Genomic DNA, 14,389 nt, shown 5'->3' with positions numbered 1-14,389 from the left:
TAGCTTATTCCATACGCACAGTACCCTCTGAAAGATAAAGTTACCAATTATGTCTCTTTTATATCCTACGCCATCTTAACCTGAACATCTGTCTCAACTTCAAGACTCCTCCACCCTCGTGAAAATACGTTGTCTGCTTATCCTATCCATGCCCCTCATGATTCTGTAAACCTCTATAAAGTCAGCCCTCAACCTCCAACGCTCCAGAGAAAATAATCCAACACTCTTCATCTCTCTGTAGAAATCAAATCCTGCGATCCTGACAACATCCCTGCAAATCGTTTCTGACCCCTTTCAAGTTTCACAATGTCCTTCCGATAGGAAAGAGACCACAATTATATGAAATGTTCCAAAAGTGACCTAACCAATGTTCTGTAGAGCCCCAATATGACCTTCCCCTGCTGTATTCCATACTCTGATGAAAAAAGGAAAGCATAACAAATGCCTTCTTAACGATCCTAACTATTTACGTCTCGATTCCAAATAATTATGAGCATGCACCCCAAGGTCTCTTTGTTTAGCAACACTCCCTCGAACCCTGCCATTATGTGCAAAAGTTCTGTTCTGATTTGATTTTCCAAAATGCATCACCTCGTATTTATCTGATTTAAACTCCATCTGCCACTCCTTATTCTAATGGCCCATCGGAGCTTCCTGTGAACATTCTGCAACCAACATACATCAGAACATTGTGTATCCTGCATTCCAGAGAACATGCTTCCTGGAACAGTCTATATCCGACACATCCTGTCCACCTCTATTTATATTCTCAAAATAGCATTCGACATAACATTCCATGCTGCATATTCCCACAAAGCTTTTATCCTGTGCATTTCCCGGTACATTCTAAAACTGACCTTTGCCGGAATATTCAGTAGGAACTATCACCGTAAACTCCTATAACCGGTATTCCTGGAACATTCAATACCGGACATTCCCTGGAAAATTCTATCCCCGACATTCCCTCGAAAATTGTGTACCTGACATTTCATTGAAAGTAGTATATACGGCATGCCACAGAACCTTCCATAACTGATTCGATCTGGAATATTCTGAAACGGATAGTCTCTGCAATATTTTCCATCAACATTCGCAGACATGTACCAGACATTTCCCAATACATTCTTTACAAGACATTCCTTGAGCATTCTATAGTCAATGTTCTCCAGATCCATCCATAATGACATTCCCCACAACATGTTGTACTTAGAATAACCTAGAAAATTCTATACTAGAAATTCTCTGTAACATGCTACAACCAAACCTCTCCTGGACATTGTGTGCATGACATTTCCCAGAAAATTCTATATACGACATTTCTCAGAATCTTCTATAGATCACATTCTCCAGAACAGTCTGTACCTAACATTATGCGTAACATTGTATATCCGACATTCAAGGGAGCATTCTATATCCAAGTACTCCCTGGACCAGCCTGTAACCAACATTCCCCGCAACATTCGATGACCGGCGTTCCCCAAACATTGCATACCTGCCAAAGCTTGGAACATTCCAAAATTGATATTCTCTCCAATCTGTTATATCTGACATTACGAGAACACTGTGAAACTGACATTGCCAGAACATTCTGCACATTACATTTCCCGGAATCTTCTCAACGTGACATTGCCAAGCATATTCTAGACCCAGGATTCCCCAGGTTATTCCATAACCTACTTCCTCTGGTCGCTGCTATACCAACAATACCTGGATACTTGGTAACCGACAACCCCATTATTTTCTATCGCGCTAATTGACTTGACACTTTTGAGACTGAAATTCGCCAGACCATTTCATACCTGATATTCCCCAGAAAATTCTGAACACAACATTGCTGGGAACTTGCCATTCCGGACATTTCCCAAAATCTTCTACACACGACAATAACAGGAAATACCTATACCAAATACTTTTTAGAACATTCTGTAACCGATGTTGCCCAGACCTTTCCATACTCGACATTACCCAAAATGTTCCATAAACGACTTTTCCTGGAACATACTACACCTGATGTGCACTAGAACATGCGATATCTGACATTCCACGGATTATTCTATCAGTGACTTTACCCCATAATATTTTCATCCGACTTTACATGAAATAATCTATACCTGACACGCCCGGGAACGTTCTGTACTTCTTCGTTCCCCAAAAATCCAAACCCAACATTACATAACACATTCTGTACACGATATTCTACAGACAATTCGATATGCAACATTTTCCAGAAAATGCTATACCCGTCCTTCCCCAAGACAATGTGACCATGACATTATTTGGAACATTTCGTACCCAATATTTCCCAAAACATTCTGTACCCAACATTCTCTACAGTTTGCTACACCCGTCATTTACAGGAAAATTGTGCACCTGACCTTTCCCTGAACAAGCTGTACGTGAATTTTCCTGGAGGATTTGACAGACACTGCCCACAACCTTCTGTACCCAACATTTACTAGCATATTGTATCCCCAACCTGCCCCAGAACAGTTGACACCTGACATTCACCGGAACATGCGATACCCAACATTACCCAGGACACTGCGTACCTGACATTCCCTGCAATGTTCTGTAACCGTCATTCCCTGGAATATTCCATACCCAACATTCTCCAGGACAGTCTGTACCTGCCATTCCACGAATCATTCTGTAACCGACATTCCCCCAGGCATTCATTCCATGACAGTCTCTGGTATATTCTACGCCTGACATTGCCCCGAACAATCTATACCCAACATCCATTGGTATATTCAGGAACCGACACTGCCTGGAATATTTTGCAACTGAAATTCCCCAGAATCTTCTATAGCCGACACTGCTGGGAACAATTTGCATCTGACATGACTCGCAACATTCTGTACTCGACATTCTTCAGAACATTTCAAACGTAACATTTCCCAGAAACCGTGAGTAACCACTTTCCCTGGATCATTCCATACCCGACAGTTTTTGAAATATTCTTTGACCGACATACCTTGGCACAATCTATAACAGCATTTCCTATAATATTCCATGCTCACACACACCAAAACATTCTATATCCAAAATTCTACTGAGCATTTTGTACTTAAGCACACCTGAAAAAAATCCTGTTACTGACATTCCCCAGAACATTGTATATTCGATACTCCCCGGATCATTGTCATCCTGCCACACTTGATGCATTCTATACCACATAATCTCTGGAACATGCTGGACATGACATTTCTCAGAACATTCAATGTGCGACATTGCCCGAACATTTTTCTTCTGATATTACCAGGAACAATCTAAACTCGACATTTCCCAGAATACTGTGTACACAGCATTGCCCAGAACATTCTGTTCCCGACATTCCCTGGAACAATCTGTACCAACATTCCCCAGCGCATTTGATACCCGACATTCTCCGGATTATGCTACATATATCATTCCCCAGAACATTGTATACCTGACATTGTCTCCAAACTTCTGTAACTGACGTTCCCCGGATATTGTATACCCGACAATATTCAGAATCTTTTCTTCCTGGAATTCCACGGATCATTCTGTAGCCTAAAATCCCCAGGATATTATTTCCATGACAATCTCCCAAATGTTTTGTGCACAACATACCCCACAACCATCTATATATAGAACATAGAACGTTACAGCGTAGTACAGGCCCTTCTGCCCTCGATGTTGTGCTGACTTGTCTGCATAACTGAAATCTATCGAAACTACACAATTCCATTCACTTCATCCAAAATCCATTTAAATGGCCTTACAGAAAATTAGCGAGTCTGCTACTGTTGCAGGCGCCGCATTCCACCCTCCGACTACTCTCGGTGTAAAGAAACTACCTCTGACATTTGTTCTATATGTATCATACCTCGATTTAAAGCTATGCCTCCTCGTGCTGACATCACCAACTAAAGGAAAGGGTTCTCATTCTCCACTCTATTCATCTCTCTAATTATCTGTGGTGTTTAACTTGAGTCACCTCTCAATCTTCTTCTCACCATGGAAAACATCCTCAAGGCACTCAGACTTTCCTTCTCATAACTGCCCTCCAGACCAGGCACGATCATAGTATATCTCCTCTGACCATTTCCAAAATTTCCACATTCTTTGTAAAATGTGGTGATCAGAACTGGACACAATACTCCAAGTGAGACCGCACCCGTGCTTTTACAGCGGCAGCATGACCTCATGGTTCCAAAACCTCATCCTTCTAAGAAGAAAAGCAAACACACCATAGGCCATATTAACAACCCGATGAACTTGTGTGGTAACTTTGAGGGATCTATTCACATAAACATCGAAACCCCTCTGCACCGCTACACTGCCAAGGATCTTAACATTAGTCCAGCAGTCTGCATTCCAGATGCTCCTTCCAAAGTAAGTCATTTAACCAATTTCTGCATTAAAATTACTTTCTGCCCGAACATTCAGTTAACGAAATTCCTGCAAGCTTCTACACTCGGCTTTCACTACAACATTCCATAACCGAAATTTCCCAGAAAGTTCTGAACACTGGGCATCCACCAAAACCTTCTGTTCATGACATCACCCTGAAGAACCCATGATAAATATTTTCTGGAACATTCTGCAAGCAACATTCCACAGAACCAACTATACCCTGAAAATTCCATAAACAACATTCTCCTGACAGTGCGATATCCGACGTGCCAGATCAATCATGACCTGACATTTCTCAAAATAGTCTGTGCACGACATTGCCCAAAACTTTTTCTTCCAGCTTCTGCCCAGAACATTCTTTAACAGATATTAACAGAGCATTATGTGAATGACATTCTCGTAAATATTCCGTACCTGAAATTCCACTGAACATTCTGTACTCAAAATGCAACTACACATTCAAAAACCGGTATTGCCAGAACATTTTAATAACTGACATTGCCCGCAAACTTCTACACTCAGTTTCACCAGAAACTTGCATAACCCGACACTCCGAGAAAAGTCTGAACACAACATTCCCGGGAACGTTCTGTATCGGACATTTCCCAAAACCTTCCATACATGACACTACCAGAAAGTTTTCAGACAATCTTCTATGTTTTTTCTGGTTATTGATTTGGCACATTTAAAACATTTTCGCGCATTTTTTCTAAGTGTTTCTGGTGACTCATTTGGCACTTTCTGACACGTTTCTAAGGATTTCTGGTTACTGATGTGACTCTTTTAAACATTTCCTGCCATGTTGCTCAGTGTCTGTTGTTACATATGTGGCACTTTTGTACAGTTTCGACGTTTTTCAGGTTATTGATTTGACGCATTTAAATGTTTTCAGCCATTTTTCTAAGTTTATCAGTTACCCATTTGGCATTTTCGCACACATTTCTAAGGTTTTCTGGTTACTTATTTGACACTTTTAACGATTCTCGAGCATTTTTGGAAGCATTTCAGGCTGCAGATTTGGCTTTTTGAGATACTTTTCAGATTTTCTGGTTACTGGATTAACAAGTTTGAACACTTTTGGGCACTTTCCTAGCTTTACAGGTTAATCACTTCATATCTTTAGACTTTTATTACCTTGCAGAACCGGACCAACTCTCACCGTGGAAAATTGCTGAAAGTCAGTCAGATCACGGCCCGCACTCTGTGCTGGCTGTGCACACCATTTTACTCCCGACTGGACGGTATATGGGGCTGCTCGCTCCCCTGGAATTCCCCCAGGCAGTGTAAGGTACCGGGTTTGCTGCCTTATAAAGGTGGAGGACATCCCACTGTGGGAAATCAGTCAGTGCATGGAGCGCAGCTCAGCCCTGAAGTAGCCACTGGTTGCAGAACACAGCGACTAGACCACAACGCTTCCTGGCCTGGAAGTCACAACCTCGGTATGAGGTTCCAGATTCAATCCCTTGCGAAAGAGTTGCATTTTCCACCACGCAAAACCTCTGAAATTCGGTCAGAATACGGCTGACTTACAGCACAATCCGTTCAAATCAGTTGCAGGTCACTCTAACCGTATTTGGCGAAACTACCGGCCTGGAATTCACTGATGTCCTGGAAGGTGGCGGATTCGCAATGTGCCAATGAAAAGATGAAAGTTTTCCCATCGTGGGAAATCCCTGACACCGGTTTTAAACATGGTACCCCCGAGTCGAGTGTATCACACTGCTTTCACACCACATGGACTGAATGCAGCAACGTCAAAATGCTTGGAATTAATAAAGATTGCGTTCAATTCCAGGCTCACTTCCTTGTGAACATATTCCTGAAGAAGGGCTTATGCCCAAAATGTCGATTCTCCTGTTCCTTGGATGCTGCCTGACCTGCTGCGCTTTTCCAACAACACATTTTCAGCTCCCTGTGAAAATAGACGACATCCCCCCGTGAATAATCGATGAGACCCGGTCACAACATGGTTCGCATTCGGTGCTAGCGGGGCACATCCTTTGAAGAGCCCTCTGACCTAATTCCACTCTGCTGATGAGCTGTAAACTATCTAAGTCGATACGAAGCCCCGATTCGCTTGCCAAAATGCAGCACTTCCCACTGTGGAAAGTCTTCAAACTCCCTGACAACATGGCCCGCACTCGGTGCCAGCATGGCGCATGTTTTCCAGATACCCCGCCGTGAATCTGCCGGCGCCAGCTGACCTCAAATTCGCAAAGTTGCTGTGAAATCGCTGAAACATTTCCGTGCCAAAAGGGCACAGAAAGTCACTGATACTGGGTGACAGCATGGACGGCCCTCAATTTTAAGTGGGCACACTGTTTTCATCTCCGCAGACCCATACCAACATCGTTACCCGACATCTAAGGCTCAAAATAGTATGACCTCATGACATCGCTCCCTTCCCAACAGGAAGCACATCCCACAGTGGAACATTGCTCAACCACTTTGAAATCATGGACAGCTCTCAGTGCTGGCGGGCACATCCATCATATATATCCCGGACCCAATCCATTGGTGCCACCCATCCTCAAATTCTCAAGTCAGTCCAACATCTGGACATTCAATGGAGCATGTTTTAACTCACACTCCCTTGAACATTCCGTACCCAGCATTAGCCGGAACACAACGTAAACTACATTTCCTGGAGGATTCTGTATCTAACTTTCCACAGAATATTCGACAAACAATACTCTCAATAACACTGCATCCTTTGTACATCCTGGAACTTTCTGTACTCTACATATGATGGAATATTCCGCACCTTAAAATCACAAACATTATGTACCCTATATTCCCTGGAACATTTTATTTTTAAAAATTACCCAAACTTTCTACACTTGACCTTCCCCAGAACATAATATAGTTGGAATTCACCGTGACATCAGTAACCGACACACCCTAGAAGAGTCTGGTCACACATCCCAGAACATTCTGCACCCTATCTTCGCTGTAACTTGTATAACCGAAATTTCCTGGAATATTATTTACCCAAACGTACTCAGGAACATTCTATCCATGACATTTTCTGCAGCATTCTTAAGAGACGTTCTCGCGCATATTCCATACCAGATATCCTCCAGAATATTCGATACCAGAAATTGCCCAGAACGTTCAACCCCTGACATTCACTGAAACATTACATATCCTGCATTGCTGGGAACATACTATACCTGACATTTCCCGGATCATTCCGTACCCGACATTGTCTATTTCGTTATCAAAATGTCTACACCCAACATTCCACGGAACCTTCTGTAGGTGTCATGCCTCAAAGATTACTGTAGCGGACATTCCTGGAAATTTCTGTACCGGATGTTCTCCAGGCAACTTTATACCCAACATACACAAAAGTATTCTTTCACCGACATTACCTGTACCTTTCTGTACCCAATACACCCAAGAGACTTCGAAACTGACCCAACCTGGAAGGCTTGCGAACTGACATGTCCCAGAACCTTCTTTGATCGACATTCTCTGTGCAATACTACATTCCACATTCCTTGGGACATTGTGTACCTTACAATCCCCAGAACATTTCGTACCCAACCTTCCCCCAGACATTCTAAACTGGACTTTCTCCAGAACATTTCATATCCGAAATTCGGCAGAGCCTGAAATCACTGACATTTCCCAATCATTATATACCTAACATTCCCACAAATATTCTACGCACTATATTTCCCTTCGCATTTTGCACCAGAATTTCTTTGGATCATTCTATACGTGACATTCCAGGAATATTCTACATTCGACATTCCCCGGGACATTCTATATGGAAGATTTCTGGCATTTTCTACACCCGGTTTTCTCCATACCACTCCGATGTTCAACAGAGCATTCTTTGGATGACATTCCCTGAAAATTACGCTCCCAAAACTCCTGGGAACATTCTGTAACTGATACAACCCGAAACATTCGCTACCCGACATTTCCCAGAACATTCAGTACCCGACATTCCATGAAACATTCTGGGCCAGACATTTCTGAAAAGTTCTGCAGACAAGTCGGTGCACAAAAGTCAACGGAGCATTCCTCAATGGACATTTGCAGGAAAATTCTGTAACTGACTATCCCAGAATATTCTATGCCGACACTTTCCAGAGCGTTCTATACCTGATACATCCACGAACATTCTATTCCTGACACTCCACGGAGCATTCTGAAGCCAACAATCCCCAGACATTGTGGACCCGACATTTTTCGAAACATTTTACACTCTATCTTCGACAGAACATTCGCTGCATGAAATTGCACGGAACATTCCAGACCCAAAATACTCCGGTGACATTCATTGCAACATTCTGTAAGACACGTTGCATGGAATGTTCTTTACTTGACATTTTCCAGAGCATGCTTTTATCGACATTCCCCACAACATTCTACACTGACGCTCGCCGGAACATTTTATTTCCAACATTCCCTGAACTGTATTCTGCAACCGACATTGTCAGAACATTTTATAGCGTACATTCCTCACATACTTCAATGCTCGCCTTTCCCAATATTGCCTGAACATTCTATAACCGATATTCTCCAGAAAATTTGGATAAACGATGTTCCATGCGACATTGTAACCTCACATTCACCATATAAATCAGAGTCGTATGTACCCGAGAAGTCACTATGGTGTACATTCCTGAAAATCTTTTCTGCACGACATTACGTCAAACATTATACTCCCTAAATTTTCTGGACCATTCTGTAACTGACATTCCCCAGAACTTTCTATAACCGACATTCCCCAGAACATGTTATCACCGCCATGTACTGGAATTTTCAGTAACTGAAATTCACTGTAATATTATCTGAAAGACTTCCCTGGAAAATTTCCACACGCAATATTCCATTGAAAATAAAGTGCGTGGTATTCCTTCGAGAATTCTATACTCAACATTCCCAGAATATCCTCGAATGACATTCCAACAGGACATTGTGTACCTGACATTCCCGACAACATTCTGTCCCTAACATTTCCCGGAGCATTTTGATCTCGACTTTCCCTGGATTATTCGATATCAGTCATTCCCTGGAACACTGTATACCCAACATTTCCCAGGACATTCAGTACCCGTCATTCTGTAGAACATTCTGTACTTGACACGACATTGAACATTATATACCCAACATGGAAAGAAAATTCATTAAGCTACTTTCCCGACACACTGTGTACCCGACATTCACTAGATCATTCTATATATTAGATTCCAGCATATTCTGTACTCGACATTCCGTGGGAGAATGTGCTCCCGACCATCCGGGAAACATTCTGTATCGGACATTGTTGGACATCTCTTTCCCGACTTTCTCCACACTATTCCTCGGCTCAGTATATCAACAATAGTCCTCAGAATGTTCTTTCACCTGCAATCCCAGGAACATTCTGTACCAACATTCACTGGAGCACTCAGTAACCACATTGCCCTTGAACATTCTGTGACAATATTATTTGACCATTTTATATTCAGCAGTGTCTGGCACAATCTTAACAGGACATTCCCCTGAACATTCTATACCCAGCAATACCAAGCACATCTTCCAACTGACCTTAAAGGAACCATTTATGCTGCTGGAATATTCTGTCATCGACACTCCCCAAAATGTACTCTACTCGCCTTTTCCCAAACATTTTATATGTGACACTTAGAGTTATAGAGTCAGAGACATGTACAGCATGGAAACATAAACTTCGTTCCAACTCGTTCATGCCAACAAGATATGCCAAGCCGATGTATTCCCACCTTCCAGCACCCAGCCCATATCCCTCCAATCCATTCATATTCTTTTAACCACCCAGACGCCGTCAAAATTTTCAATTATACTTGACTCCATCACTTCATCAAGCAGGATCGTCCACACGAGCACCACCCTCTGCATTAAAAAGTTGCCCCTTAGGATTCGTTTATATCTTTATTATCTGATCATAAGTCTAAGTTCTGGTCTCCCCCACCCCAGGGAAAGATATAGCTATTAATCCTGTCCATGGCCTTCAGGATTTTATAACCCTCCGTAGGTTCACCCCTCAGCCCCCGGCACTCTGGGGAAAACAGACCGAGCCTATTCAAACTCTCCCAGAAGCTAAAACCCTCCACCCCGACCACATCCTGGTCAATCTTTCCTGAACGTTTCAAGTATCACAACATCTTTCCGATAGGTAGGAGAGCAGAATTGCACGCAATATCCAAATTTGACCCAATCAATGTCCTATACCACCGCAACAAGACCTCCCAACTCCTGTACTCAATACTCTGAATAATAAAGGAAAGCATACCAAACGCCACCTTCACTATCCTATATAACTGCGAGACTACTTTCAATGAGCTGTGACCCTGCACTGCAAGGTGTCTTTGTTCTGTAACACTCCCAAGTTCTGCTAATATTTGCTTTCCCAAAATGCAGAACCTCACATTTATTTAAATTAAATTCCATCGGCCACTCCTCATCCAATTGGCTTAGCTAATCAACATCCGTTGTAATCCGAGATCACCATCTTCCCTGATCACTGCACCTCCAATTTTGGTGTCATCTGCAAACTTATAAATTATGCCTCTTATGCTCACATATAAATCCAAATAATAAATGACGAAAAATAGTGGACCCAGCTTTGTGGCACTACAGTGTAACCGGCCTCCCGTCTGAAAAGCAACCATCCACCGCCACCCTCTGTCTTCTATCTTCAAGCCAGTTATTTGTCCAAATGGCTAGTTGTCCCTGTATTCCATGTGATCTAGCTTTGTGAACTAGTCTCCTACGGGGAACCTTGTGGGTTGCCTTACTGAAGTCCATATAGATCCCGTCTGACGATCTGCCTCATCAATCATCTTGGTTATTTCTGCAAAAAAAGACACGATTTCCCGCGCAAAAAGCCATGTTGTCAATCCCTCATCAGACCTTGCCTTTCAAAATACACGTATATACTCTCCGTCAGGATTTCCTCCAACAATTCTCCCACCTCTGACTTCAGGCTCAATGGTCTATAGTTCCGTGGCTTGTCCTTGTTATTCTTCTGCAATAATGGCACCACGTTAGCCACCTCCAGTTTTCCAGCACCTCACCCGTGACTATCGATGATTCAAATATCTCAGCAATACGTCCAGCAGTCAATTCCCAAGCTCCTCACAGAGCTCTCGGGTACATCTGATCAGATCCTGTGGATTTATCAAATTTTACGAATTTCAAGACATCCTCCTCTGTAATATGGACATTTTTCAAGATGTCACCATCTATTTCCCCACATGCTATATCTTCCACGTCTTATTTCCACAGTGAACACTGATGCAAAATACTCGTTCCACAACTCCCCCATTTCCTGTTGCTCCACACAAAGTTTGCCTTGCTGCTCTTTGAGTGGCCCTATTCTCTCGCTCTTTACCCTATTGTCATTAACGTATTTGTAAATGTCATTTGGATTCTCCTTAACTGTATTTGCTTAAGTTATCGCATGCCCCTTTTTAACATCCTGATTTCCCTCATAAGTATACACCTAATGCATGCATGCTCTTCTCGGAATTCAATGGATCTATTCTGTCTATGCCTGACATATGCTTCCTTCTTTTTCTTAACCAACCCCGAAATTTCTTTCGCCATTCAGCATCCTCTTTATCAACCAAACTTTTGTTTCCCTATAACAGGAATATACTGCCTCTGCACTCTTGTTATATCATTTCTGACTGCTTCCCATTTTCCAGCAGATCCTTTGCTTGAGAATATCCGCTCCCAATCAGGTTTTGAAAGTTCTGTCTAATATTGTCAAAATTGGCCTTTCTCCTGTTTAGAACTTCAACTTTTTGATCTGGTCTATCTGTCTCCATCTCAATTTCAAAACTAATAGAATTATGGTCGCTGGTCCCAAAGTGCTCTCCACTGACACCTCAGTCACCTGCCCTGCCTAATCTCGCAAGAGTAGGTCATGTTTTCCACCTTCGCATGTCGGTTGATCCACATATTGAATCAGAAAATTTTCTTGCACGTGTTTAACAGATTCCTCTCCATCTAATCCATTAACATCATGACAGTTCCAGTCTTTGATCAGCAAGTTAAAGTCCCCTACCAGAATCACCGCATTATTCTTACAAAAACACTGAGATCGTCTGACAATTTTAAGCTCAAATTTCCTCTGACTATTCTGGTTTCGAGTACACAGTCCGAAAAATGTGATCATCTCTTTCTTACTTCTCAGTTCCAAGCAAATAACTTCACTGGATGTATTTTCAGGAATATCCTCCTTCAGTAGAGCTGTGATGCTATCCTTTTTCAAAACTCCCTCTTCTTCCTTGCCTCCGTTTCTGTCCTTCCTGTCGCATTTGTATCCGAGAACATTAAGTTGCCAACCCTGTCCATCCCTGAGCCATTTTTCTGTAATTACTATAATGTCCCTGTCCCAAGTTCCTTACCATGCCTTGAGTTCATCTGCCTTCCCTGCAAGGCGTCTATCATTGAAATAAATGCAGCTTAAGTATTCAGTCCCACGTGGTGTCTGCTTTGTGCCTGCCTGCCTTGACTGTTTCGCTCACTTTTTTCTCAACTGTACTGGTCTCAGATTGAACTCATTCCTCATCTCTCCTTGGGTCCCACCCAACTCACACACCATTCACCCCCATTTTACTAGTTTGAGTCCAGCCGAGCAGATCTAACTAATCCCCCTGAATTCGGTCCCCTTCGAATTCAGTTGCAATCCGTCCTTCTTGTGTACTCCAGACGTGGTTCCAAAGATCCAAAAATGTGAATCCTTCTCCCACACACCAGCTCCTCAACCATTCATTTGTCTACTCTATTCTCATATTCGTTGCACCGGCAGGAATCCAGATATTACTGCACCCATTTTTAAATGCCTAACTAACTCTCTGTATGCTACCATCAGAATCTCAAGCTTTTCACTTACTATGTTGCTGGTTCCAATGTGTACAGTGACCTCCTGCTGGTCCCACTCACCCTTGAGAACATTGCGACTTCTCTCTGTGGCATCCATGATCTTGGCACAAGGGAAGGAACACACAATTTAGATTTTTCGCTGCTGGCCACAGAAACATCTGGCTGCGCCTCGGAATGGAGTGTCCCATAACATAATGATCACTTGCAGACTGACTTACCCTTCATTGTAATAGAGGCAGTTTCAATCCTCGAAACATGGTTGTTCATGCTGCATTCCCCGAGCATCCATCACCCCAACCTTTTCCATAACAGCAAACTTTTTTGAAATTGATTTAGCTGCAGAAGACTTCTGCACTACCTGCCAACCTCTCTTACCTTTCCTAGAATTACGCCATCTATGTTACTGCATTTGCGACTTTTCTCCCTTACAATAGTTACTTTCCATGACACCCCCTTGCTCCAGTAAATTCCTCATTTTCTCTAATTGTTTTTCAATCGGTCCATTCGATCTGATGGAATTAGCAAACAATGGCATTTATTGCATATATAATCAGCAGTAACATGCAAACTCTCGCTAACTTCCCACATCCGACAGGAAGAGCACAACACTCTACTCGGTGCCATATTTGCTTATTACAACCTGCAGATCCAGAAAATAGCCCCATCTTATTCCTCGACAAAGCACTGCTCCAGGCTAAGTTAATATTTCCCGCTTACATTTTTTATTTTAATCCAGAGACATTTCTCAATGAAACCTTTGAAACTCATTTTCTATCCAGCATCCTACTCCCGACATTCCCAGAACATTCTGAACCCAAGACTCACAAGAACATTATGCCCCCAATATTTCAACGAATTTTCGATACAGAACATTGCCTGGAAATTTCTATATCCAACGTTTCCCATGATGTTCTATAACCGACATTGCCCAGTACATGCAATTTCCAACAATCCCAGGACGGTCAATAACCGACATTCCCAATACATTCCAAAACCATTGATTCCTGCAAACATTTCCTGGAAAATCCTATAACCAACATTCCCAAGGTTATTGTATTACCGATATTCGCCAGTACATGGCGTTTCTGCTATCTCGGAACATTAGAGCAGCATGGTTACCTGCAAACATCTGTATGAG

Source organism: Chiloscyllium punctatum, chromosome 43 (genome assembly GCF_047496795.1).
Source record: "Chiloscyllium punctatum isolate Juve2018m chromosome 43, sChiPun1.3, whole genome shotgun sequence".
Lineage (NCBI taxonomy): Eukaryota > Metazoa > Chordata > Chondrichthyes > Orectolobiformes > Hemiscylliidae > Chiloscyllium > Chiloscyllium punctatum.
Note: the sequence above shows the minus strand (reverse complement) of the source record.